This window comes from Panthera tigris, chromosome B2 (assembly GCF_018350195.1).
Source record: "Panthera tigris isolate Pti1 chromosome B2, P.tigris_Pti1_mat1.1, whole genome shotgun sequence".
Lineage (NCBI taxonomy): Eukaryota > Metazoa > Chordata > Mammalia > Carnivora > Felidae > Panthera > Panthera tigris.
Window position 1 is genome coordinate 70,084,520 of NC_056664.1, and position 23,423 is coordinate 70,107,942.

General features: G+C 35.7%; 1 pseudogene; it reads left to right on the forward strand.

Annotated features, from left to right (window-relative positions):
* The first annotated feature begins 3,817 nt into the window (after nucleotides 1-3,817).
* The window catches only part of LOC107180365, a 35,213-nt pseudogene continuing 15,607 nt past the window's right edge, over nucleotides 3,818-23,423 (forward strand).

The window sequence follows — 23,423 nt, forward strand, 5'->3', positions numbered from 1 at the left end:
ATGCTCTGCCATCAACACAGTGATTTCAACAGCTGTATCAGTAATTCCCAAGACTCTTTCACTCTCTTAGACATCATATCTTCTAGATATCAGAGATACCTACATAAGTTGGCAGTTACTTCTGCTATTCTTATATTTAAATATATTTTGGCCAAGCTGGGAAGTTTCAGTTGTGCATTTGTTTTCTGTTGCTGCTGTGACAAATGACCACAAACTTAATGGCTTAAACAACTGGAACTTATTCTCTTGCAGTTCTGGAGGCCATAAGTCTAAAATGGCCTCATGAGTCTAAAACCAAGGTATCAATCAATACCTTGATTCCTTTCAGATCACTTAGCTAGGGCTACATAACACCACTTGCTGCTTCTGTCACCACATTGCCTTCTCTTCTTCTATCACCAAAACTAGTTTTGCCTGTGTTTTATAAGGACACTTGTGGGTGGCTCAGTCAGTTAAGTGTCTGACTTTGGCTCAGGTTGTGATCTCACAGTTCGTGAGTTTGCGCCCCATATCAGGCTCTGAGCTAACAGCCCAGAGCCTGGAGCCTACTTCAGATTCTGTTTCTCCCTCTCTCTTTCTCTGTACTTCCCCCACTTGTGCTCTGTCTCTCTCTCAAAAATAAGTAAACATTAAAAAAAAGGACACTTGTGATTATAGGAATGGCCCACCCAGATAATCCAATATAATCTCCCTTTCTCAAAGTGCTTAACATAATCACATCTACAAAATCAATCTTGCCATACAAAGTAACCATTCATATGTTCTGAGGATTAAGATGTGGATATTTTGGGGAGTCAATTATTCAGCCTGCCACAGGCTAAATGCCCCCAAGCACAACATGGTATTCATAGGAATCATCAGGAAACATCTTCTGTGTCAATGGCAGTAAAACAGCACAGCTAGGAAGGCAGTTTCCAAATGATGTTGGCATAGTAGGACATTGTGAGGTACTAAAGGGACAAAAAGGGGGGGGGGCCCTGGGTGGTTCAGTCTGTTAAACGTCCAACTTTGGCTCAGGTCATGATCTCATGCTTTGTGATTTCAAGCCCCACATCTGGCTCTCTGCTGTCAGCACAGAGCCTGCTTCGGGTCCTCTGCCCTCCTCTCTCCGTCCCTCCTGCACTCACTCTCTCTCTCTCTCTCTCAAAAATAAATAAACATTAAAAAAATAAAAAATAAAGGGACAAAAAGTAGCCAATGTCAGTGGCAGGAATATTTAGCAATGTGTCTGTCCATCCATATCATGATTATTCTGTATGATCTGGGTGTCCTGGTAAACATAGGATTAACAACTTTATTTTCACCCATTCTTTTTGTCCTGATGTACCATTATGGTCAATTTCTCATACTGTCTTTCCTGTATTTCCTGTATTTCTTTTCTTTACCTGAAATATCTTCCTTTTTGATCTTCTACCTATTCCAGTACTATCCAAATTCTTGACACTTCCTTGAATCTTTCTCTACTGTTTCACTCACGTGATCTGATTTCTTTCTTCTCTAAATTTCTTAGCCTCTGGAATCACAACCACATAGTTTAACATTTCTTACCAGTTTTGATTCTTGATTATATATATATAATCATATAGATCATATATCATATAACTATATTATATATATCTCAGTTGGGTATTTCTTTATTTCTACAGAACCAAGTAGAATGTTGTACAGAGAAGAGGGACACTCAATAAATACTGCATCATTCATTGATAGATTCAAATTGCTCATGAGATTAATCGGAGAAGTATACAAACATATAAAATTCCAAATCCATTACACTATTGTGGTTAATTAGGCCAATTGTACATAATAATAAGGTAAGATAATATTATGTGGGCTATAAATAATAATAATAGCAATAATGAGAATATAAATGTTTTTTAAAAAGATTTCTGGTTTTAATGAAGGAGTTCAATAAAGAGGCATTTTAGAAATGCTGTTGTTAATATCCATCTTTTCACATAGCAGCTATAACCATCAGAAATGTTTCTTATAGGTTTGGGACTCAAAAAACTGCTTTATGAAAAGAAGTTCATTACAGAGGTGAGACAACAATGCCATGTGACACCCTAAGCCATATGGTTCAGGAAGATTTCCTCCCCATAGCACTGACTAAATGCTTAGTATTGCTCTTATAAAAGCAGTTCTCTTTCTAGACCATGCAGAGATTAGGTTCTATACTGAACCATGAAATTTGATTTTTTTTATTCTAATATGTATAAAGATAAACTTTAGGCTCTTCTGGGTATGGGTTTCATTTGTTCAGGATTATAATTTCTCCATGATATGGCATCATGTATATATACGGCCCTATAGAAACATAACTTGAAAATAACTTCAAAAGATGATTAATGAAAAAACATTATTCAACTTTTTAAAAATGCAGAGGAAAAATTTGTTTCAATAACAACCAAATGGTAGTGAATTCCAAATATGAATTTTGTAATACATCAAATCGACTTTCATTATTTCTTCTAAGTACATAAAAGCCATTCCACAGAGAGCTTTGTTCTTGTATTATGTATTACAGCAAATAAAAAAAGAATTATTGTCATCTATGTCTCTTACCTACAAATAATCACTTATACTTAACTTTACCATTTATCTTAGACATGTGAATAATAATCTTTTCTAAACTTAGTAGAACTAATCTGTGATCCTTTCTAAAAAAATAACTATAAAAGCTTGCATGAGTGTTTCCACCTGATATGTTTGTCTCAAATTCAATTTTTGTTTAACTATTTAAATTTTTTTCATCATATAGATTTTGAGAAAGGAAATTTGGAATTTTAGCTATTACTGAAGGACCCTTTGCATCTTTGATTCTAAAATGAGGTAATTCTTTAAATGAAATATATAAATTATAAACTGATGGAAAATACACAGATAGCAATACAGAGGTGTCAATAAATACAAAGAAATAGCAAAGACTGTAAAAGTGAACCAAAGAAAAATATTTTGAAATCAAATAGCTATAAAATACAGGCATGGAATATAGAAACATAATTTGGATACTTATCTTAGTTCTCCACTCCATTGTGTCTCACAAATTTAGGGCAGGAAAACTCTCAAACCTAAGAAAATAAAAAGAAGTCCTAAAAATTGCATTCACAATCTTTTAAAATATAAGTAGAAGAAATTGTACACAGTATAATGCATTTCAAAATAGAAATTATGATACAGATAGCTAAAAGTGCTAAACAGAGGAAAAGAGAACTTCTTAAAATCAAAAGCTAATTCCTCAGTATCTAAGTTTATGTGCAGTAATGTAGCTTGCTAGGATTTTTCAAGTTAATTAAAAAGACATTTTTAGGTGTTTTCACTTAAATTAGCTAATAATTTTAGTGAATTGACAAACAATTTGGCAAATTAGCTAATAATTTATGTATTTTTATGTTAACCCCCAAACAACATCTTGTTGGAATATATCCAATTGTAACTCAGTCCTGGTATAATTGCCATCTTGCCTAACCAGTTACTTGTAAACTACCAAAGCCAATCCTGACAATTGAACATATATCAGAATATTTCCAGTTATAAAAGCAGATGGATTTTAACAATTTAAACTTCCTTCTAATATGAATTCTAAAAAGTAAACAAATGTAGCCTATTGACTTCCAGATAAAGGTTCCTGAATAAAAACATGCATTATTTTTATTTCCTCCTAAAACTTGATTAAAACTTCAGTGAAAGTCTCTTAAGCTGTTTGAGGAATATGGTGGCAGATCCAGCAGAGCTCTGGGCACCCTGCTCCTATTTCTGACTCCCTGCTGTTTGCTTCTGCTGAGGAGCAAGTTGGTTAGGAAGCCATGCTGCAGCCATGGCTTTTAAAGACACTGGGAAGGCACCCACGGAACCAAAGGTGGCGATTCACCAAATTAGAATTACTCTAACTAGCCACAGTGTAAACCTTTTGGAGAAGGTACGTGCTGACTTGATCAGAGATGCAAGGGAAAAGAATCCCAAAGTGAAAGGACCTGTGATTCTGAGAATCACTGCAAGAAAAACTGCTTGTGGTGAAGGTTCTAAGACTTGGGATCATTTTCACTGATTTGCAGTCCTTCTGACATTATTAAACAGATTACTTCCATCACTATTGAGCCAGGAGTTGAGGTTGAAGTCACCATTGCAGATGCAGAAAACATCCTTTTTAATAAATTGATTATCAGTTGTTAAAAAAATGTAATGAAAGTCTAAGATATAAACCCATTAAAGCAGAATGAGAGAAGAAAACAGCAACTATTTTAAAAGGTGGAAGGTAAGCAGAAAAATGGTAACTAAGAGCACATTGAGAAAGGTTAATCTTAAACCTATAGTATAAAAAGTTCAAGGTAGCCTGGGTAGCTCAGACTGTTAAGTGTCCAACTTCAGTTCAGGTCATGATCTTGCAGTTTGTGAGTTCAAGCCATGTATCGGGCACTGTGCTGACAGCTCAGAGCCTGGAACCTGCTTCAGATTCTGTGTCTCTGTCTCTCTCTACTCCTCCCCCATTCATGGTCTGTCTTTCTCTCTATCTCTCTCAAAAATAAATAAACATTAAAAAGAACAGTTGAAAATGCAATCTCTTGAACTCTTGATTTAAAATAAATACCTAAATACCTGAAGAATTGGCAGAATAATATTTTTGGAAATGGATTCAATGAGCACTAAAAGCATGAGAATTTGTTGAAAATTTACTCATACATTAAGACTTAGATCTCCCTCTTTGTTCCAAAGTCTGTAGGTTTCTGTTTCTCTCTTACATTAGCAGAGAATTACAAGTATATTTTTGACAGCTTTATTGAGATATAATTCACATATCATAAAATGTAATTCAATGATTTGTAATATATTCATAGAGCTGTGCAATTGTCATCACAATTGACTTTTAATTACCCCAAAAAGAAACTCCATACCCATTAGCTATCACCCTCCAGTCCCCTTCTTTCCAGCTCTAAGAAATTATTAATAAAATTAAATTTTAAATTAATTAAGATTAATCAGAATTTTATCACACACTCCATAACTTGCTCTAATTTTATATATGAGCTTTCAACCAAAGATTACCATTTTAAGAAGGCTAATAAAATCAAAGAAAAACCAACCCAATAGAAAAGTAGCAATTTGGATTAAAAGAAAAAATAACTACATAAGGAGAAAAAAACTTAAAAAAATAATAAACCTTAACTATCATTAATGTCCTGAGAGAAATAAGTTACTGCATCCAAGAGCCATCATAGGATGATATAAAAAATAAAGAAAAAAACACTCAGAAGACAAAAAGTAAAAGCTCTCAGGTTTTCAAAAAGAAGAGTAGACATGAAAAACTCAGTGGGCAGTTTGGAAGAAGGAATTGAAAAAATTTCGTACACAGTATGCCAAAAAGACAAGAAAATGGAAAATAGGAGAGTAAAGTAAAAAATATAGTAGAAGGCCTTCATTATACTCAATATCCAATTAAAGACGTTCCAGAAAGAAATAAAAGAAAAAAATAGAGTGAAAAAAAATCAAATAAATTATTTAAGAGATTTTCAAAGTACTTAAAGACCTGAGTGCCCACTTTGAGAGAGTCAAGAAAGTACCCGGTGAAAGTATAAAAATAGACTCAAAGGCATGCCATCATGAAATTTAATAATGCTGGAAACAAAGACATCCTTCAAGATTAAAAAAATTAAAAAAGAGCAAGGACAGGCTTCTAGAGGCAATATGAAGGCAGTGAAAAGAGACTTAGTAAATTTTTTATAATCTCCTCAAATCCCCTCACACAGAAAATGCTAAAAGTACAATTAAGGCACTTGAAGAAAATTAAAATGGCCAATGATATCTTCAATAAAACTAGGTAATAAGGAACGCTCCTGAGTATTCAGGTGAAGCCAAAATACCAGTAATAACATAGGTCTTCCAACTCCAACAGCTAGCTATACAGTGTTAGTGGTAAAAAGAAAATAAGTGGAAGGATGTGTAAGTAGTCACCAATAAATACTTAACCCCAAAAGGAGAGGACCACAGACTGAATGTAACCCTATGTGAGTAAATTTGAGGACAACTAATAAATTTTAAAGAAGTCCCTCTAGGCTTCAAATAAGAGGTTAGTGCACAAAGACTCCAGGACACCAACTAATGGAGAAACAAGAAATTCAAATAATGTAGAAGAGACCAAATCACTAGTGGAATACAAAAATGTCTAATAAACCTTCCCTTGTAGAAGGAAAGGTCCACTCTGAAGTAAAACTACAGAAACAGAAATCACATTGGGAAGGGGGAGAACACTGGGGATCCCAGGGAGAGATAAAGCTCAGATACTCTGTGGCAGAAGAAATCAGTAGTGCATAGAGTACTGTAATAGCAAAGAAGAATGTTAACGATGAGATCACCACAAAAAGCAAGGCTAGTAGAGCTCTAGACAGTACAGAAGTAGAGGCAGAAAACCTACCTGAATCATATTGGGCCAGCCCTGAAAGATGTGTAAGTGGCTAAAACATGTAGACAGATGATAGGCAGACAGATGATAGATAGATAGATAGATAGATAGATAGATAGATAGATAGAAAATAGATAGATAGATAGATAGATGATAGATAGATAGATAGATAGATAGATAGATAGATAGATAGATGATAGATATAGAGATTAGATAGATAGCAAAGCTCTTGAGCTTTGGGGCAAGAGCTACCATAGCCCAGCCATACTCCCATATAGAAACGTCCTACTAATAATCCAGGAAATGCTATTGCATTCAAACATATGAAACAAGATTATAATCAAATAAGATTATCAAAGCTCTGAAAGAAGAGTGTAAGTCAAAATTAGAACATCTCAGATTAAATGACTAGACAAATATATATATTTTTTAAAAGGTTAACAGAAGTCATGGATAAATAAAAAGAAAGTGAAAAAAATTAAAGACAAAATGTGAAGAAATACAAGAATATATAAATTCAAAGCAAAGTAGGAAAAATAGAGGAAAGAAGAGGGAAAAAGGGACTATAATGAAACAGAAATAAAGATACAAAGGATTTTCAAGTGAAAGATATAAAAGACATTCAAAGAAAACTTAGGTGTAGTTGAAATACCTAAAGAAGGAAAACATAACAATTGAAAAAAATAAAAATTTAAAGCACAATACAAAGCATTTTTTCTTCTGAAAAACAACAACAACCACATTGTTTCTACATATTGAATTGGGTACACTAAGTACTTGGAAAGTAAACCCAAGAGTAGTCAACAATCATATCTAGTAAAGTTACTTTGTACTTTAAAGATATGGAGTAAAACATTCACACAGAAACATTAAGTGACCAATAAGGGGAAAATATGTTAGATTGGTCCCATATTTTTCAACAACATTTTATAACCTCAGAAAATAGAGCATATCTACAAATTGTACTCAATCTCACACTTTCCCTCTCCTCAAATACTTCCCTTATGCCCAGAGTTCAAGATAGGTGATCAGCAAAATCTTCACTATCATTAACTTTCTGAAAGTTCCCTCTACCTTTATGCTCCAGTGGAAATCTGACTAGTCTCTGATACTACTGTTTTTCTTTAGTCCCTCTTAAGGGGAGCCTATTTTCTCTCCTTGTCCTTTATGATATAGAAATGGGTGTCCTCCTTTGCCTCATTGATACTTCCAGACCATTAAATTTCTTTCCTACTAAACCTCCAGGCTCCTTTGAAGCTCATTCCATCAGTCTATACCATCATATAGTGGGCTAAATACTGGTCCCCCAAAATATCCAGGTCTTAATTCCTAGAACCTGTGAATGTTATCTTATATGGCAAAGATTTGATTAAGTTAAGGGTCTTGATATGGGGAGAGTATCCTGGATTATCCAGGTCAAGTACATCCTAAATATAATAAATGGCCTTATAAGAGGAAGGCAAAGAGAGATTTGACAAAAGAAGAGGAGAGGGTTGGTAGGACCATAGAAGCAGAGAGTTGAGTGATGTGCTTTAAAGATGGAAAAGGAAACAAGCCAAGGAATGAAGGAAGCCACAGAAAGCCTAAAAGACTAGAAAATAGATCTTTTTGTTCAAAGCCTCCAAAAGGAACCAGCCTTGTTGACACCTTGACATTAGCCCAGTGTAAGTGATTTTAGAATTCTGACTTCCAGAACTGCAATTTTGTGCTAATTCTTTACAGAAGGATTATGAAACTAATATACCCCATTTAGATGCAGATATCTACAGATGTCTAGGCCATTCAATCTCACCTCATTCCTCGAAGATTACAGTACCTGCTTACCCCTTACACTAATATCTTACCCCCTAAACTATTTTAGCAAATAACTCATCATTCCCTGTCATTATCAGGAACAGGACCTCTCACCATCTAATCTCAATATCTAGGACTTTATTGACCAACCACTACCTTCTGTCTTTCCATCTCATTCCTTGCACCCTCCTCAACAATCCTTTGATCGCCATAACTTTCAATTAATTTACTTTATCATTTTTTCACTTCTCTTGCTTGTCTCATGTTTTCTATTTCTCCTGAGGTTTCAAGATCATTGATCATAATCACATACACTCTCAATTCCCTTGCCATATTCTCTCTCTACCATTCCTCTTGGTGAAATTCCTAACCCAGTTAAGTCAATCTCTGACCAGTCTACAGTCTGGCATATGAGCAGCTGGAGAATGAATGAATGAATGAATGAATGAATGAATGAATAAATCTGGAGAATAGATGCTTTGCTGACTGTTCTCAATTAAATGTATGCCCACTATCCTCAAGTGGGCCTTTAAGGTTGGTTGGAATTCTACTTACATTTTACTTTAATCACTCATTTTCCTACAGGTATATTTCAACACACTAAAATGAGAATCCTCTCAGGACAGAAGATTTGTCTATTTTTCTTACCAATGTATGCACAGAAATTAAAATAGTGCCTGGTACAAAATAGGCATACTTATAAGTTGTTGAATTAATAAATTAATTTTATATCTCTTTTCTTTATACTTAAATTCCAACAGTTATTCTACCTTCCTAATTTTCAGGTTGTGATTTTGCTTATTTTACCAAGAAAATCAAAGCACTCAGAAAAGAAGACCAACACCAATATAATTATATTAATTTTTACAAATCATTTTTTTACAAAATTGCAAGGACAATGTAATAGGGAAAGGAATCTCTTAAATACATGGTGCTGGAAAAATTGAACATGTATATGGAAAGAAAAGGGGGAGAAGGAGAAAGAAAGAAAGAAAGAAAGAAAGAAAGAAAGAAAGAAAGAAAGAAAGAAAGAAAGAAAGAAAAGGAAAAAAGAAATTCTACTTATACCTCACACCTAAAGAAATTAACACAAAATAAATCATATATCTAATGAAAACATGAGACAAAACACTTACAGAAGAAAATATAGGAGAAAAGTATTTTGATATTGGACTAGGCAAAGATTTCTTAGGTATAGCACCAAAAAAAATCCATGAAGAAAAATGAATGAATAAATTGGACTTTATCAAAATTTAAAACCTTTGCTTTGTGAAAATTCTGTTAGAAGAAGGAAAAGACAAGCCACAGACTAGAGGAAATATTTTCAAATCATGAAATATTTGATTTTGATTTGAATCTAAAATATATAAAGAAATGTTTAAAACTCAACAATAAGAAGACATTTTTTAAATGAGCAAAAAAAGTTAAACAGACGCTTCACCAGAGAAGACATACAGATGGCAACTAAACATTTTAAATATGTTTATCATCATCAAATATTATCAAAATACAAATTAAAACACAATGAGAAATCCCTGCATACCTTTTAGAATGACTAAATTTTGGACAATATTGAGTGCTGTGAGGATATGGAGTAGCTGAATTGCTCTTACATTTTGATTTTACCTTGGAAAACAATTTGGCAGTTTCTTTCTTCCTTCCTTCCTTCCTTCCTTCCTTCCTTCCTTCCTTCCTTCCTTCCTTCCTTCCTTTCTTTTTTAAGAGATAGAAATTTATTGAATACACTGCAAGGGAAAGGTGGGTAGGACAGCAAAGGAGAGACTATCTGCCATGAGGTGGTGATGAGGGGCCATACTCACTGGGCAGAGTGAAGGAGTATGGGGAGGTATGGAATTTTCCTTTTTTTTTTTTTTTTTTTTGAGAGAAAGAGTGAAAGAGAGAGAGAGCAAGCATGTGCATATGGGGAAGGGGTAGAGGAAGAGGGGGAAAAGAACCTTAAGCAGGCTCCATGCTTAACACAGAGCCTGATTTGGGGCTCAATCCCATGACCCTGAAATCACGACCTGGGCTGAAATCAAAAGTCAGACATAACCAACTGAGCAACTCAGATACCCAGGTGAACCTGGCAGTTTCTTAATAAATTAAATATACACCTAGCAGAAGGCTCAGTAATCCCATGCCTAGATATTTATCCAAAAGAAATGAAAACTTGTGAACACACAAAAATCTGCATATAGCTGTTTATAGCAACTTTGTTTACAACAATCTAGATATACTTCAGCCAGTGAAAGAATAAACAAACAGTAGTACATTGGCATAATGAAACACTAGTCAGCAATGAAAAGCAACAATATATTGATAACATGGTACAGCATGGATGAATCTCCCATGCATTTTTCTAAGTGTAAAGAGTTGGACCAAAAAAACTACAAACCAGGATTCCATTTTTATGACATCTTGGAAAAGACAATACTATAGGAATGGAGAACAGACCAGTGGCAACCAGGGATCATAGGGGGGCTGAAGAGGTAACTAGAAAGGAGTGGTACAACAGAATTTTTGAGTGCATCAGGATGGTCATGACAGATGTAAAACCTATTCATTTGTTAAAGACTTAGAACTGTGCATCAGAGGAGTGAACTTTAGTGTATGTGAATTTAAAAATAATACGAAAAAACTATTACTTCACATCTCCATCACCGAATCCAATTACTTATCCACACTTATATCCATATTAATACTCTTCCTTGTCTGATACTAAAATGGATAATCCCTTTTTTCCTGTTTTACTTGTTGAGTAGAGACAACTCATCCCAACTTCTCTTGCCCTTAGGCTGAGATATATAGCATTGGCTCCCCTGGTTCTCAGAACTTCAGACTTGAACTGAATTATACCACTGGCTTTCCTGGTTCTCTAGCTTATAGACACAAGATTGTGGGATTTCTCAGTCTCTGTGATGACAGTAAAAAATGACTAAATTTTAGAAAATAGGGTGCAAAGGAGAGACATCAAAAACATGCCCAAACAGGCATCCCAAACTTATATGCCACTCAATTATAACAACAATTTGGCATTCATCCATGGACAAAAGTGTCTTTGTGGGAGCTGTGGGATCCAGCACCATATACCAAGGGACTCAGGAAGAGTCTAACTAACCCAGACATTGGGTAATAAGCAAACAGATCTCATTCCAGGCTGTGGACCCTGCAGAAACCAGTAAACAAGCTCTGTCCCCTACCAGCCATGATCTGAGAGCCCCTGGAGAACACTGTCTTAGACAAACACCCATCAATGAGAGAGTCTTTGTGAAAATTTAAGAACCAGGGAAGAAGTTCCAGCACACATTATGTGTGTGTGCGTGTGTGTGTGTGTGTGTGTGTGTGTGTGTGTGCTCATATATATATGAGTTTGGTGATACATTGGAGAGGATAAGAGGAACAGTTTGGTTTTACTGACATCACCCCTCCCCCAAGGCAGAAGAGCTCAGTGCCAAGAGAGACCTTCTTGGTTTCTGATTTCACCTGCAGGGTAAAGTGAAAATATGCAAATGAGTATCTGGCTTCCTGAGCTGTGAAGGATGCTGCCAAGGAGGCCCATTTTCTCTCACTGGATCCAGAGTACTAAGTCGTGAGCTGGACAATTAAGGGGCAGGTAGAGGCTGGGAGAGTGACAGATAGGACTCTCAGAGGGCATTAAAGGGAACCAGATCCTACCAACTATATCTATGGACTCCATTAAGAAGCTTGCCCACAAGTCACTGGGGATGCCTTACCCACAGATCCCAACTGGCCAATGGGCACTCCCAGCATTCTACATGCCTCACCAACACACCCTTCCACCCTGTGGCTGGCTCCCTGTGCATGCTCCCAATGTGACAAGCGTGAGCATTGGCTAGTGCACAAGAAAAAAAGCTGGCCTAAATCTGTAGGCTAGGGAGAGTACACACTTGAGCTTTGATACCACGCTTGGGAAAGCCAAAGGAAGGCTGTTAGCATTCAGTCTGGTGCGTTGCATGACTGAGAGAAGGCAAACAAACTCAAGAATTCTTTTACAGCAGTACTGTTTTCAGAACTTGTCTTATCCAACCTATGAGCACTATTTCACACAGTTTATCACTATCCCTTCAAATACTCTCTTTAATTTGCTTCTAGGACAAATGGCTCTCTTTTCCTACGAGTTACTTATTCCCAGTTACTTCCTGGTTATTTAATCCCTTGTTACTTATTCCTAGTTTACTGGCTTGTCCATTTATTCATTATTCAACAAATATCTGTGTACCTTCCCTGAATACCAGACACCATTCTAGATGCTGAAAATACAACAATAAACAAAACAAACAAAAATAAATGATTTTAGGGAGCTTACATTCTAATGACATAACTGACAGGGAAAGAATTCAAAATGATTTCATGCTAAACCAAGTAGATAGTTTAAGGACTTCATCCATGGTTTGATTCCTTACTTCCTCAGTATCTGCTCAAATATCTCTTGATCACATCATCACAGAAGGCATCTCTGATATGGGTATTTGACATTGCACAATGGTGTCCCACCTCATTCCCCCCTTCCCAATTAATTTTTCTCTCAAAGGGCTTATCATTATCTGATAAACAATACATTTTATTTATTTATATCCTATCTCTTCTCATTGGAATATAAGCATGAGGAGGCCAAGACCCTTATCTCTTATTCATTCCTCTCCCCAGAATACAGCACAGAGTAGAAGGACATAAATTATCCAGTGAATTCGTAATCCCGAGGGACAGCCAATATCATATCATTTTATCGATGAGAAAACCTGAGGCTCTGGGAATTTATACAACTGATCAAAGTCACACAGTATGCATTGGCAAAACCCAGAAGCCTAGTAAAGAAAGTTTCCTCCCTTTTTCCAATTTGGCTTGGGCCAGTTCTGCAAAATTGTCATTGCTAAACAGAAGAGAAAATATCATGTGAATAACTGCCTTTATGTTTCTTTTTTAATATAAAAAAAATCAGAAGATATTGAAAGAGCTGAAAATATTTTCAAATATTAACAGCCTTTGACCCATTCAGTGTTTATGTTGAGTGTCTAAAATGAAATTCATACAAAGGAAGAGCTGTGCATGCCAACTTGTCTCATTTTTTTCCCTTCCCTTTCTCCGCAGGCCTTGTAGCTTGAGTCACTTCATTGGAAGAGTACAAATATTTCACCAACCTGTTTGGTATGGATAATGAATAAGCAACCCATGTGAGATATTCAGAAGTTGAAATTGGGAGGAAATTACTTTGGAAGGGAGATGAGTCCAAGGACTACATCAGCAAACTGTGAGAATGCATAGAGATGGGAGTAATGTTGAAAATACAAGCCAACATTCATGCCTGAAAACTGCCCTGGAAATAAGTGCTATTATTATCCCACTGAGATGCTGTGCTGAAAAACACAGACCAATACTTAGAGCTAAAATTGTAAAAATGTCTAGATTGTATCAATAAGACCACTTTCATAGTTTTGATTCTATGCCATTAGAGATTTTTGTTAAAAGTTTAGGTCTCAAATTTATCCAAAAGTACTTTTAATTCCCCAATATTTGCTCCTTCATTTCAGTTTAACTATGGGGACTGATGGGACCGTCCCAGCCCTCTCACTGTGCCAGCCCACACTGGCCTGTCTCAGCTGGATAAATCCCCTTGGATAGTGAAGGGCTAGAGAAATAATAGGAACATGTTAGATATCGTTTAGTCCTACTATAGCATAGGCTCTGAATCGTTCCCACACAAAAAAAATGTTTATACACCTGAAGAAAATAACTAGTGAACTCTAAGACTAAGCCATCAAGCTAGAGAAAGAATAGAAGAAATAAATATAGCCTCATTAGTGGCTGAAGTATAAGCTCTGTGACTGATCTAACTTCCAGAGAGCTCTGGATAACCAGCCTGGTCCTATTCTGCCACTTTTAGGTTTAGGAGCTTACCTGGACCAGGATTACTCAGCTTGGGGAGGACAAGGGTGATAAATGAGAGATGTGTTCATGCGTGAGTGTTCTGCTTTCTGTTTTACTCAGCAGTCACCTTGTATGATCCTGAGGTCTGTGAGATAAAAATACTTAGCTCAGATGAGGTGGTCCTCTCAACACACAGCCAGACTACATTAGGCATAGTCTACAGACATGCCCCTGCTTCATATGTATATGTATAATGCTAACTTGGGGAGTGGGTTCCGCAGTTGTGCTTCCTGAGGTTCCAACAGGTTCCTGCTGACTCAGACATTGACATCCACAAATGTCTACCCTGCTATTTATGGAAGCTAACACCTCCATAAATGTCCTGAGGACTCTTGCTGACTTCACCAGCTTCCCTCTGTATTATTGGGAAAAGGAAATCTAATTTGATTCACCCAACTGGTGTGTTTGTCTTTCTGCCAGTGCAAATCTGCTGTGGCAACCAACAGTTGTCAATACAAAGTTTGTGGTTGGATTTCAGCATTTTGCATTGGGGCTTCAGCTCACAGGAAAAGAAAAGCCCTGGGGCGCCTGGGTGGCTCAGTTGGTTAAGCGTTTGAATTCGGCTCACATCCTGATCTCGCAGCTTGTGATTTCAAGCCCCACGTCAGGCTCTGTGCTGACAGCTCGGAGCCTGGAGCCTGCTTCAGATTCTGTGTCTCCCTCTCTCTCTCTGCCCCTCCCCCGCTCACACACACTCTCTCTCTCTCTCTCTCTCAAAAAATAAATAAACATTAAAAAAAATTTTTTTAAAGAAGAAAAGCCCTGTTTTAATATCTTCTACACAAACACACATATTCAATAAAAGATAACTTTATACACACATACATGTATGTATATATGAAATACATACATATTTTATATGCACATATGTAATCATATACCATAATACATTCAAAGAGGTTTCTAATTGCTTTTTGAGTGGGAATGGAATTATAGAAGGAAAGAATTATAGGCTTGAGTAGTTTATCAAAGATTTTTCCTATGTAAATATATATGGTTTGAAGGAATTCAACCTTTATAATAAAAATATTTTGCCAAACATTTTAGTTCTAGGTTTTCATATGTTTACACTAATCTAGGAAGGCAATAAACAGCAAATGTGCCACTGAAGGCAGCAGGTTGGGTGATGCCCTAACACTGTCTCTTAGAAATTTTACGTGAAATTGAGGCAAGAGCTGACTCCTCAAACCACTAATTTCAGATGTAAGCTTTCTTTACTCCACATCTCACAAAATATTCAAGCTAGTTTTGCCAGAAAAAAAACAGAAATCTAAACATGTGTATGAAAAAAAGAAAGATAAAATTCTTAGAAAACATATTGTAGTCTCACACTAAGCCCTAAGATGCACAAAGCTATTTAAGATAATTGACTTCAAGAATTAATCAACAAATGGGAGTTTGAGTGATAAAAGATGATTGTTTGCAATGAAAGGAATTCTCTTATCCATGAATGCAGTCAAACAACACCGATCTTTGTCATTCATCCAGCTCTAGGTCATAGATGTGTCCCAGGATAAAACTCCCTCAGCATAGGTGCAGCCTACAAACCATGGTGAAAGAGAAATGAAATCACCAATCCTGCACAGTAAGCCTGAAAAGAAAAGCCAGTTTCTCCCTGTTTTGTTCCCAGGAAGCATGGGACACCACAGGAACAGAAAGAAAGACAGGACAACTGTCAAGTTTATACAGGCACATTTGTGGCACCTTATGGCCACTGTTCCAACCAGAACAGCCACTTACACTACATACCTTATGTATAAGGCATTCCTTCAGGCTCTACACTCCATACTTTGCTTTGCATTTCTACTTTCTGAAGGTGTCTCCCCTTTCTACCCAGTGCCTTCAATCTGGAATCATCTCATCTGCATGACCACATCACAAGAAATGTCTGATGGAGACTTTGGATGGTCTCAGTTCCTTCTTTAGGAGAGACTCCCTCCACATCACTACCATGATTCCCTGCACTGCAGCCTGAAAGGAAGTGATACATCATTACACATCCAATCAACTTCCCCAAGTCCCATCTGAGAAGTGGGATCTGATGAGTTATTGCGTTTGAAGATCTCCACTTTAATTTTCCTTTAAATACAATGTTTTTCTCAAGAAAAAAAGATTATGAGAAGAGTAGGTGGTATTTAAGAAAGCTTAATATTCTAACAGTATATTTCAAACATCAATGCTTGTTCTTACTACCCACTATTTGCATCTTTGTGTTCATCTTTGTCTTTCACAGTGTGTGTGTGGCTGTATGGGTGCATACACACTCTTGTTATTTCCTATATTTTCATTCTCCTTGTCCCTTTCTCTTTTACCCATGACCTGCTGAGCACTGTAGTCAGCTAATTCCAGGGTTAATGGATTCATTTTCCACACTCACAAAGACTACGCTTCCTGACATCTGGTAACACACCACTTCCTAGGGATGAGATAAGAAATCCAATACTCCTGAATTGAATGAATCTTACATAGGCCAGCATCTTTATTAAAGGAATCATCCTCTTCATCTGGGGGGTCTTACAGAAAAGTATTTAAAAATTTAGAAGCAAATTAGAATCTTAGAAATAAAATTATTCTCAAACATCCATTAAATTATCAAAGAAGAAACTAGTCATCTTGCCAGATATATCAAGTAATATTTTTAGTCACTAACGGAACTAAAGATTATTTGTTGAAAGAATTATGATTTATAAATGTCATTATTATATTATACTAGTTTAAAAGTCAACTAATTACTCCAAAAGGATGGCAAAGTCTAGATAGTATAGCAGCAGCATGTTCTCTCTTTTTTTTTAGCAGCATGTTTTCTTAAATAAAACAAAGACTATTAGTTTTGACACTCTTTCTGCTAGAGTACTAGTTAATGCAGCATTTGTATAACAGTGAAGATACACTACCAAAAATATACATATATGTATGGTGTGTGTGTGTGTGTCTGTATGTGTGTGTGTGTAGTTATTGTTGACTGTTTGAATTTTACTAATAAAAACACTACTGGAAATAGCCTGCTTTTGGCTTGACTTATATTAGAAAAAGTGATATACAAGAATCCCCTGTCCTTCTTTCTATGTAAATGTATACATATACAAATATACATTTTTATGTTGGTTTTTTTTCCCTCTTAAATCTTTATAAAGCCTTTCCTTCTATGTGCCAGGTACTTGCATATACAATAATCCCAATGAAATCCTATGAAGCAGGCTTTATTATTCCTATTTTAATTGATGAGAATGATGAAACTTGGAATATGTAGAAAACTTGCCAAAGGTCTCACATCAGGTGAGTGGTAGAATAGGGCCCCAAATTCATGTCTTCTGAATCCAAATCCTTATTTTTTTCCACCATGTATGTTATCTAATCATATACATGTAGGTATTTTATTTTGTGAAATGAAAAAGGAAGAGAAAATGGTCTCTGGAAAATCCAAACATAGGGGTCTTTCCTTTCTTCTTCTGTGTCCCTAACTCCCCTTTTCTGGCCATATCATCTTGGCACTGCAGGATATTAACAATGTCCAGGAAAATTCAGGGAAGAAGAAGGTGAGAAATGAGGATTCTCCTATATTATTAAATACATTCACGATTACTCCATTTGACTGGCAGATACAAAGAGGCTTCTCTGTGACATCCATCACACTGCCTATGACTGCCCCATGCTTGGTCTCAATGACAAATGCTTGAAGTTAGTCATCTGTTTGCCTCTCCCTTTCCTTTGAAGACATTGATCAAGCTGTGTTGGCAGAGCCATGATGAAATATCAGGCTCTGGGAAATGCTGACCTGGCTTTGAATCTACCATTATTTGAGCATAAGTCTTGAGGGACATCTGTCATTTTTCTCTGGCATTAACTGTCTTCTTCAGTTTGAGGCCATATGTGTTTTAGTCAGAGTGGTAGATTCTATGAATGTGTATCATGAAGTTCATGACTGGCATTGTGCTATTATTGTTGTATGCTAACAATAATATCATTTAAATAACCAAAGGTCACAGAACCATAACATTGTAGGACTTTGGAGATAGAAGTTTATTCATGCTCTGTTACCTAAACAATGAAACAGAACTCTTTTAAACTTCTCAATATGTTATAACATCTTCCACTAAATAGAAAGAATCACAAAGATTATTCCACATATAATAGTTTGAGTTTCAAATACTTTTTAAAGTAATATTTTTCTAAACTCTTAATAGTTGTTGGTATACTAAATAGTTGTTAATAAAATAACTATTTTCTCTCTTTTATAGGAGCAAGTACATGGAGAACTGAGTCCCACGCCATTAAGCCAAAACATTTAGAATGTAGAAAAATTTACAGTGGACTCATAAAAAAGAGAGAGCTTTAATAAATTATATACACTAAAAAGAAAAATGCCAGAAGTCACCTGGATGCTAGATCTGTGTAGACTCTCCTCAACTCTCAAATGTTCAACTCTAATTTGTTTCAAGTAAAATCTTAAAATGTGAAAATCCTATTAGAAATACTACTTAGGAAATAAAAATATTGCTTAGGGTCAAAGAGTAGATTGAAAAAGGCAGTTACCCATAAAACGGCAGAGTTATTATACTTACATACTCAGGAGAGTCCCAGATGCTAGAACTTTAGGGCAGTTAGGAAGAAAGGAAAGAAAATGTCCTTGCTTTTATATTTGGGGTACAGAGCCATTCTTAGTAAAGTAATAAAATAATAATAATAATGTTAAATTAATTAATCAAAAAACGTAGCCAGTAAGTAGTATTTCTCCCAGTGACCTTCTTCATGTATCTCTCTAACCACTTTCCTGTTGTTCAGTGCCATCATGTTCCTCTCACACAAGTCAGCTCCCAAACTATTTAATGATGACAACTTAAGTAATAATCTGGCTCTAAATATACATTAAATTTTGTGAATAAAGAACTTGTGGCTGCTTGTCAATCCAGCAAAATGTAACTTATTCTAACCACTACTTTGACTGAGGCTATATTTCTCCTAAGTGCAATGAGAAGACTCATTCATTATACAATAGCTAAAAGTTCAGATACTGTCATCTTCTCTAAATATGTATTTAACATTTCTATGACTTAGGTTTAGAGGAATAGATGAAATAAAATGTTGACATGTGTCTTACCACTTAATCATTCTGGGGCACCTGGGTGGCTCAGTCAGTTAAGCATCTGACTCTTGATTTCAGCTCAGGTCATAATCTCACAGTTCCTGGGATGGAGCCCCACAACAGGCTCTAAACTGACAGTGTGGAGCCTACTTGGTATTCTCTCTCCCTCTCTCTCTTCCCCCTCCCCTGCTCATGCTCTCTCTCTCAAAATAAAAAAATAAACATTAAAAATAGTTCTAAAATTATTTCCTATCATAATTATAATGAACTTTATTTTTTTATTTTTTAATTTTATTCTTGAGAGAGAGAGAGAGAAAGCATGAGTGGGGAGGGGCAGAGCAAGAGAGGGATACAGAATTTGAAGCAGAAGCAGTGTCCAGACTCTGAGCTGCGAGCACAGAGCCTGATGCGGGGCTCAAACTCACGAGCCATGAGATCATGACCTGAGCCGAAGTCAGACGCTTAACCAACTGAGCCCCCCGGACACCCCATTATAATGAACTCTAAAGGACATTACTGAAGAGTCTTAAGTCAAGTAGTGACAACATCCAGTGATATTTTTTTAAAAAACTGTATAAAGAATTAAACAATGGTCAAATAACAATGTGCTATTAAATTTCATTTAGAAGAAAACAATATGCTAGCATATTCAAGAAAAGAATAAGAAAGAGAACAACAATGAGATGATATTTGTCTTATATGGCATTAAAATTATTCTAAAATTTTAAAATGGATAACATACTCAAATGCATATTCTCTACTTTTTGTTCTGAAACAAATTATACTTGTTTATGTATAATTACATTTCAATATATAACTACCTCACTCTTTTGCATAGTATATAATTCAATTAATTACCTTTTACAATAAATTTCACTTAAAAATATTAAAAAGTAGTAAGCATACAGGGGCGCCTGGGTGGCTTAGTTGGTTGAGCAACCGACTTCGGCTCAGGTCATGATCTCATGGTTTATGAGATTGAGCCCCGCATCGGGCTCTGTGCTGACAGCTCAGAGCCTGGAGCCTGCTTTGGATCCCGTGTCTCCTTCTCTCTCTGCCCCTCCCCTATTCATGCTCTGTCTCTCTCTGTCTCAGAAATAAATAAACATTAAAAAAAATTTAAAAAAATTAAAAAGTAGTAAGCATACAATAGTTATTATACTATTGTGCTAGATATAAAAACTAAAGAACAGAATTTTGTGTCTGGTATGGTAACATGACTCCTGTCCAAATCAACCCTCTGGTTCACACTAAAAATTGTAAACTCTGGGCAAACTCTAAAAAAAACAACTACTTAAGGGTTTCAAAAAATAAACAAAAGCAGGCATACAATGGAAGGTAGTAGAATTGAGAAATAACCAGAATCTCCCTCCTCGGTGTCTTTGTGGCTTTTCCCTGAAGGTAGAAGGGACAGTGCAGGCAATTAAATAAGGGGAAGAATAGTGACATATTTGTCGATTGGGAAAACAAAATAAAGACATTCTCAGAAAAAACGAAAGAAGAAGGAAGATTTGTCTCCAGCAGACCTGCACAAGAAATGCACTACTGTCGACCAAAATTCCAACATAGGAGGCTCCTGAATTTCTCTCGTCACATAGATGCACTGAATATACTGCTTTACATGGAGCGATTCCCTCTGAAAGAAATCCAGAAACTAGTCGAGTGACTCCTATATATCAGATGACTCAGAAAATACCCATGTCAAAACTGGTAGAAAAGGCTGGGAAACACTCTCCATTAAAAACCTCACCCTTGGTATGGCACCAAACAATCGGGAGAGAGCCCCCAACTACCACCTTCTTCCTAAGGAGCAAAGGGTTTACACCACACCTGTAGTGCTCCAACTTTTAACACTACCACTGTCAAGATGAATTACCAAATTGCCCAGTTCTGAAAACCAATAGGGCTTGTGTTCATGAGTTGCACAAGGCTATAGCAAACAAGGAAGTAATATTAAACAGGTGATTGAAGACTTGAGCTGAATATATATACCCCCAGGCTCAGCACAGAGACAGAAAGCAAAAATATCTATCTTAAGTCCTTCCCTGGAAAGAGTTTGACTGTATATTTCACAAGCTACTGCCTGATATGACTTCTATTGAGCATACATCTTGGTGCTGACTGGAAGCATACCCAGAGTCTTAAAGAGCCAACGGACATTTCTTCTACCCCTGGCTTGCTCCAACAACAAAAACAAGTCATCAACATCTCCCTGGAAGGAATTTGTCCACACCCTAGCACCTCAGCTTTCATGGTTGTCTTCCTGGGAATGGGCCCCCAAATCACCTGGCTCTGATACATAATGGGACTTGAATTTATGAGTCCCACAGAACTATAAAAGAAAAAAAAACAGTTTTTAAATGGGCAAAAGAGCACCCCTCATCAGTTATAAATGTAGGCTCAGTGCAGAGGAATAAGGCAAAAATGCCCATCTTCCATACTTTCTCAGCTATTGCTTGAGGGTCTGGCTTCCAATAAGTCTGTATCTAGGTGCTGACTATAATCCCCTCTTTGCACACTGATGGGTATTGGCATAACTTCAAGTACTGGGAGCCACTAAAAACAAAGTGGCTTGGACAATCACAAAGGTTTGAGAAGTAACAAGGATCTTGGGTTAGGCTGATAGACAAGGTTTATCTCCTACAAGAGACCAGTCTCTAAAGACAGGGATAAATGGTTGTTTTACCCAATGCACAGAAACCAATACAGAGAGTCAGTGGAAATGAAGAAAAAGTGAATAGGTTCCAAACAAAAGAATAAAGTAAATCTCCAAGTATCTATCTTAATAAAAATGTAAATAAGTTATTTATCCAATAGAGAGTTCAAAATAAGTCATAAAGATGCTTACCAAGCATCAGTTAAGACCTCACAAAACAAATTAGCAAATATTTTTAATCGAATAATAGTGAAAATATAGTATGTCAATTTGTGGGATGAAGCTAAAGAAGTATATAAAATGCTTGTTTAAAAAAAGCGTCTAAGACAATGTCCAATGGTTTTACTTTCAGAATCTATGAGTAAAATATATCCAAAGTAAGTAGAAGAAAGGGAACAATAAAGATTTAAAAAATAAATTACTAAAATAGAAAACAGACAATACAGAAAATTGACAAAACCTAAATCTATATTTTTGCAAATATCAACAAATTGATCAACCATTAGCTTGACTGCTAAAGAGAGAGAACTTTTTGTTTAAAAAAATTAGAGAACACTGCCCAACTCATTTTGTATGGACAAACTGTAACACCAAACCTAATGAAGACTTCAATAGACCAATATCTCTTCTGAACACAGATGCAAATATCCTTCAGTAAATATTAACAAACCCAATCCATCAATATGTACAAATACATACAACAAAACCATGTAAGGTTTATGTCACAAATGCAAAGTTGTCTTAACATTCAAAAATTAATCAGCATAGTCCACCATATTAACAGACTAAGATAAATAATATAATCATTTCAATGGATGAAATTTGACAAATTCAATACCTAATCATAATAAAACTCTCAAAAAAAAAAAAAACTAAGAATAGCAGGAAACGTCCTCATTTTGATAGATAGCATATAAAACATCTAAAACTAACATAATATGGTCAAAGATAAACTTTGCCTCTTGTGTTAATGTCCTGGAAATTTTAACAAAGAAGAAAGCAAAGCAAAGAATAGAAAAGGAAAGGAAAGGAAAAGAAAAGGCACAAGGAACAGAAAAGAAAAAAAAAATAGTGTCCCTAAGTCCCTATGATTGCATATGTACACAAAATACAAAAACTATGCAAAAAATAATTACTAAAATTAATAAGTTAGATTTGGAAGGGTGCAAGATAATGTTAATATACAAAAAATCAATTGTAAAAATCAGCAGTAAAAAAATCAACAGTAAAAAAATGGCAATCAACTTCATTTGCAATAACATCTAAATCATGAAATACCTAGAAATAAACCTAACCAAAGGAGGCCAAAACTCCTATGGTGAAAACTTTAAAACATTATTGAGAAAAATTAAAGATTTAAATAAATGAAGAGATACACCATGTTCATGGATTAAAAGACTCAGTATATGTCAATTCTTCTCAAATTAATTTATAGATTTGATGTATTCCCAATAAAATATTTCAGCAGCATTTTGTAGAAATTAACAATCTGAGTTTTAAAATTTGTATGTAAATGAATAATTCTTAGCCAATTAATCTTTCAAAAG